Source organism: Paramormyrops kingsleyae, chromosome 19, assembly GCF_048594095.1.
Source record: "Paramormyrops kingsleyae isolate MSU_618 chromosome 19, PKINGS_0.4, whole genome shotgun sequence".
In the NCBI taxonomy this organism is placed as follows: Eukaryota; Metazoa; Chordata; class Actinopteri; order Osteoglossiformes; family Mormyridae; genus Paramormyrops; species Paramormyrops kingsleyae.
The window spans coordinates 21,434,739-21,440,738 of record NC_132815.1 but is presented as its reverse complement, the minus strand read 5'-3'; the positions used below and the strand labels follow the sequence as shown (position 1 = coordinate 21,440,738).

At 39.0% G+C, this 6,000-nt stretch overlaps 1 protein-coding gene across 5 annotated transcripts in view; it reads left to right on the top strand.

Moving 5' to 3' along the window:
- LOC111859953 (protein numb homolog) overlaps positions 1 to 6,000 on the top strand; it is a 31,810-nt gene that overhangs the window by 3,559 nt on the left and 22,251 nt on the right. The window contains exon 1 of one of the 5 annotated variants that reach the window (XM_023843153.2): positions 1,244 to 1,394. The exons of the other annotated variants lie outside the window; for them this stretch is intronic. The gene's annotated coding sequence lies outside the window, so the exon portion shown is untranslated. Of the gene's footprint in view, positions 1 to 1,243; positions 1,395 to 6,000 lie in introns of those variants that run through there. 5 annotated transcript variants of the gene reach the window in all.

Here is a 6,000-nt window from a genome sequence, read left to right as displayed (position 1 = left end):
CAGTAGCAAATGCAGGAAATGCTACTGGTGTAATAAATATGGACCAATGTGATAAGGTTGTGTACTTGTAACTATTTGAATTACACTGTGTGTGGTGTGAATGTTGTCTTTTGTTTTAGAAACAATCCTCATGTCATTTGCTTAATGATACTGGAACACTTGTTTATGTTTGCAGTTGAGTTGTAGCTTAACTGTGTGTTTATTTTGGTACTTCATAGTGTGAAATTCATTAGTGCAGTGTTTTAATGAAGTTTCTGTTTGGGAATGTAACCACTCAGCACTTTGAAAGGAATCTGATCATTAGTAGCAGTGTTCTGTACCTGTGTTCCTGAATGAAATGCATGCACGTTCGCATCCTCTCTGACATACAACCCGCTACATGTCAGGTGGACATCAGTCTGTGTGGTGATACAAAAGCCGCTGGGGAAAACTGAGTCATACTTTATTCATGCTCAAATCATTGCTTCCTGTCAAGCAAAGGGTAACAGTGGTGATGAATGTATTGCCCTGGGGTGTCTGCAGTTTGATACAGGAACCCACTGTAGTTGTAACTGGCTATCAAGGCTCATATGCAGGGCAGCCAGCGAGATATTAGTCAGAATATCACTATATGACGAGCCAAAAATGTTTCTCACCTACTTAGGAGAATGAGTGATCAAATTATACAGTAACTGTGATATTCCAGTAATGTGTGTTGTGAAAGCTATTTCTGTCGGTGGGGGTGGTGGCGTGAAATCCTTTTTTTAAAAAGGTCAGTGAAACCATTTTAAATTTCCACTGAATTGCATGTTAAATTCTGTCTATGCACAATACAGACCTGGTTGGTCATCTGTGCACTTTCATGTGAGGCTGATTAAAGACCTGTAAATGTGGGCTGCTATTAAAGGGTTTTGCCTGCATGCAGGAAACTCACTTAGTGCCGTGTCGCATTGCTGCCACAGTCTGTGTCAGGTGGGGCAAAAATGTAACAGGCATGCTCTCATTGTTTTGCTGTAAGGGTTTGAATGTAACCCAAAAGTAATAGAGAACACATGCAAGTATACTTTGAACGTTAAAATCTATCTCAGATCTACTTTTGCAGGATTCAAGAAAATTCCCTGCTTCACTACTTGGTTCACCAAGTTTGCTGTAGTGCAGTTGGTGTTACAAGAGACCACTTTCACAATGTCTTCAGCTTTACTCTGGTCTTTACAAGAAGTGGTAAAATTGTGCGTGCATTTGTGCATTTGCAACACTAACCACTGCCCTGTATAGTTGTATTGCAGTATCTAATGGTACAACTGATTAATTTCATCATCACAAATGTAGTTTGAAAATTCCAACTGAAAACCATTCAAGTTAAAGAACAAATATTAATACAGTAGAGACAAGTCTTCAAAAGAGCAGTGTTTAAGGTCAGAAAAATGTATGTTTGTGTTTTCTCATTAATGTTTAACTTGTTTCTGCATTTAACTAGAACTAGTAAATGTTTATACACAATTGTCACTTTAAGCCATTGAGGAATTTAGCATGCAGTGTTTCAAAATTTGTTCTTTTAGCTTGTTTTTTTTATTCTTTTTTTCTTTTATTAGTAATGGAGGCATTCCAGGATAGAATGCATTTAAAGGGTTAGTGTCCTCTGCTATTACAGTTTAGGTGTTTCTAGCCCTGGGGACCTTTTCTGTACACTAATACCTAATTTGTTTAAAAGGCACACAAATCTACATTTATTTGTGCTGTTAAAAGGTAAAATTAGTCCTTGTTATTTGGGGGTTTTTGTTCTCAAATTAACACAAATTACGGAATAGTTTAACTGAATTGTCCATTAATTGAAATGAGTCATTGGTGTCATACACATGAAATGTTAAATGAATGTTAAATTAAGCTTAGTGTTATTCTAGCCATCGTGTATGTATTGATGTTTTTATGAAACCATGTTATTTGATCCCGTAACCATCACCTGTTCAGCCACAATTTTCAGTTTCTCTTCTAATTTCAGAGTAATATTTCCTTCTCTAAAAAAGGAATATGTACGCACAAGTAGCTTCTTCAGCCATTTACTTTTTTTTGTGCACGATATCACATGAGATCTGCAAACAGCCTCCCAATATTGTACCCAGCTCATGACTATTGTCAGAGCCGGCTTACTCTGCTTTTCTATGCATAATGTATGGAGTATGTGTGTATCTATGTGGGTGTTAAACATGTTGTTGTTTGACAGCAAGTGAAAGGAGGAGTTTTGTAGCTGATGCAAGTTTGCACACATGCAGAATTGTGCTAAATGCTGCTTAGCTGAATTAGCACGTTGACATGAATGTACAATGATGCGTGTATGTAGGGATGAACAATTTGGGGAATATATCTAATCGAGATTTTTCTGACATTGAGATTTTGATGTGATTTGCGATTATAATTTTTTTAGAATTCAAACTTCAGTTCAGTATCTAGTGTGTAATAGATTAAAAACATAATTGAGCTAAGCAGCATTATCACATGAGATCTCATCAAATTATTAACTGGTCTGTATTCTAATGCAAGGATGAAAATTTAGATATGAATTGCTTCCAACGTGTTACTTTTTTAAATTAGCAGAGGACAATCAAAAATAGAATGACTATTACAAAAGTTGTAACTTAACTTAACTTAAAGTAATAAAAATAAAACAATTCCAGTAACAAAAAAATAGTTGGGATCCTGCAGCTAATGCTGCTTGGACTCCTGATAATAGGACCTTTCTGTAAACAATCTCTGACCATGAAATAGATAGGTAATTTGCTTATAGCTAATTACGGAATCAGCAGAATCAGTACTTTTTTTTTCTCCCCACAAATGTAACATTTTCCTTGGATTTCACATGTTTGCTGTTTGTGGGCCTATACACAGTCACCTTGGGCCACTCCAGTTTGGTGAGCATGACTGGCACGCGAGGAGTGGGACGCTTCTGATTGGTGAGAAGGAAGGCACATATTTGTAAAACTATTCTCAGAATGGTTTTAAACCATGGGTCAGACACACTGTATAATGCATATCCTAAATCCCAGTCTTTGCAATTTGCTAATCGTGTTGTTTTAAATCTCAATTTCAATTTGAAAGCTATAGGTCGTTAAGTTCTATGTGTACGTTTTGCCCCTGACTGTTTTCCAAGAATACATTTTCAATAACCGCTTATCCAAACTGATTTTTTGTGCCTGGCTGCTTAGTTCTGGAAGCATGAGCAAAGTATGGAGGTCATACGATTATACAGAGGTCGGTTAGGAGTTGCCAACATACCTGAACTGCCTCATTGTTAAGCAGCAAATTCCAGCCAAAATACTTGAATACGTGGGATATGAGAGAACTGTTAGCCAGAAAATAACTGAAACTAAAACCCTGCTGAGTAACAGACTGATTATTTGTTCCTCTTTATGTACAATGTGATTCTTTTTTACACGGTTAAAATATGTGAGTTGTGAGCAGATTTTTGATGCTCTTTGAATACCTCCTTTTTCAAAATAATTTTATTTTTCAACATTAATAATATTGATTCATTGTATATAATACATCCTGATTGTGTAACATAAGAAATTAACATTCTATTTTCTTGAATGCATTACCATTGTAGACAGCTGGGTGCACAATCAAGATAAAAGTAAACTTCCTGTCTCTAACAACTAGTTTGATTTATTGCACTGTCTTCATATATTGTAGAACCAAGCAAAAATGGCAGTAGTGATGCACCTGCTGATGTGGGGGAAAATCTTTTGAAAAGGGAAAGACCAACCGAAATAATTCTTTTGAACATAATGGTGTCTGTGATCATGCAATATTGAAATATGGGGGGGGGGTGATTATCTGAAATGGGTCCAGTTTGATGTGTTGGTCAGCTTAAATTGCCATGTCAATATTTATTTCGTAAGGTCGAGAATAAATTATAGAAACTAGGGTTAAGTGCTCTACTGTGCACACAGACCTGTAAGATATTTCAGCATTATTTTCCCAGGGGCTTGTTTTCTCACGCCTGCCTTAGGAGCTGTATTCATGAACAGTTTTCAAAGGATTATTTTTACAAAACCTACAAGCTGCTGCTTCTCCCCTCCATCCTCATTCATGAACGTTTATGTAAAATGCTACAAACCAAGAGGAAATAAGACCTCGATACGTTGCTGTAAGGTCTCTTCAAGCTCAAATCGACCTTTATGCCACCCAGTAAGCGGAGTACTCTTTAACCCGACAGGGGCAGGTAGCCTGGGAAGCGATCGGTACACTGTGAATATTCAGGCTATGTATAAAGTATCATTATTTCTCCATGGACACCATTTCTGTAAGGAGAGCGAACTCATTAAGATCAGCATAATGAGCAGTGATTGCAAAAAATAACTTGATGTTCTTATTTTCTGCATATGTTAGAGTTCAGCAGTAGTATCAAGTATTAGTATCTGATGATATCTTCATTTGTGTTACAAATAGAAAGGTGTACCCAGCATCATGTCATTCTTCATTATGACTTGCTTACCATCCTATAATGTTGTGTCTGTGCTTGGGTTTTTTGCATGGCCGCAGCTCTGTATGTAAATGAACCCAGTTTGATTGTTTGTGATTCAAGCTCATGTTATTAATCAGCCCCGTGTGTCGCATTATGAAATCGTTGCTGCATTGCTTCATTACATGTGCTTAATGAACTCTAATTATGCTAAATTAAGTTGCATCATCGACAGGTCCATCGTGCCACTTTTTCATTGCCCCAGATCCCAGCGAATCATGCTGAGATCTTCCCATGTGTCGCACACCCGCAGCAGTGTGGGTCGTGGTTTGTCACTTGCTGTTAAAGTAGCTCTGCTTCACATCTTTAGTTTACTCTAGGGTTGGAGTTAGTCATTTCTTTGGTGGCTCTGCTCTTTCAGCGCTGCCATTTGCCTGTGGTCGCCTTTGGGAAGACTCGACACCTCTGGCTGAGTGCCAAAATCAGGTGAATGGGGCTGTGTTTTATGCTGAGGGGGGGACTTCACATGTGACACTTCTGTAGAAGTACTTTTAAAATTTAGCTTTGGATTTCAAAGTAGCTTAACCGTGACGTTCCCCCCCCCCCCCCCGGGACTTTTTACTGCGCCGCATTTCATCAGCCTACAATCCATCCGTTCACCCTATACGCTTGTAGAGTGAAATGACTGCGATGGGCAGTGCTGGGTCATAAGTGGGTGGTTCGTATCAGGAGATTCTTTCCCTTTGTTTGAATAGCTTTTCTTAAAGGGTCGAGAACTAGAAAACAAGTGAAAAATCTGTGTATTCAGTCTTCTTGCGCAAAATCTGTATTTTTTTAAATGTATTTATTAAACACTGGCCAGTGCAAGGCAGGAGTGGATCAGGTCATATGTGGGGTCGATATCATCTGAGATGTAACTGTATCTATGTGATGTATTAAATTACTGCTGTAATAATGCACCATAAGCCAAAAAGCATTACCATCTTGTTTAAATATCTGATTCAAAAGTCATTCCTGGCAATATTTAGAGGCCCACACAAAAGCAATATAACATTATAGCCTGATTATAAATGAAGCTGGAAATCATGGGGTCTTGGTTCTGAATGACATGTCAGATTTTAACTATGCTAGGGGCCTGCACTACACCCACCATGCTCGCGCGCAGAGGGCTTGGGAGGCAGACCCAGCCATTAGCCGGAGAAGCAGATTTTCCGCTGAATGGAAATGGAGCATGCAAGCGCGGTCCCTGCTGGGCCCGCCTGTGGGCCCCGCGCAGGCTGTGGCTTGGACCAGGCCCCACCTGGCAGAACCCCATGCTTTCCTGCGACACCACTCTCTCCAAATTCTGTTTGCTGATGGCTGAAACGTTTTTCCTGCCCTCCTCATTTGTGCGCCTTAGGTTGGCCGTGAGAATGTTTGCCGTGTATCTCTGTGTTTACCATGCCACTGTGTTGAGGGTCATTGACCATCTTCTATTAAACCTTAGGCTTTTTATACATTCTCAGTCATGAATCATCTCTCATCGATTGCTTAGCTTCAGAACTCAGCTGAACATCAGAACT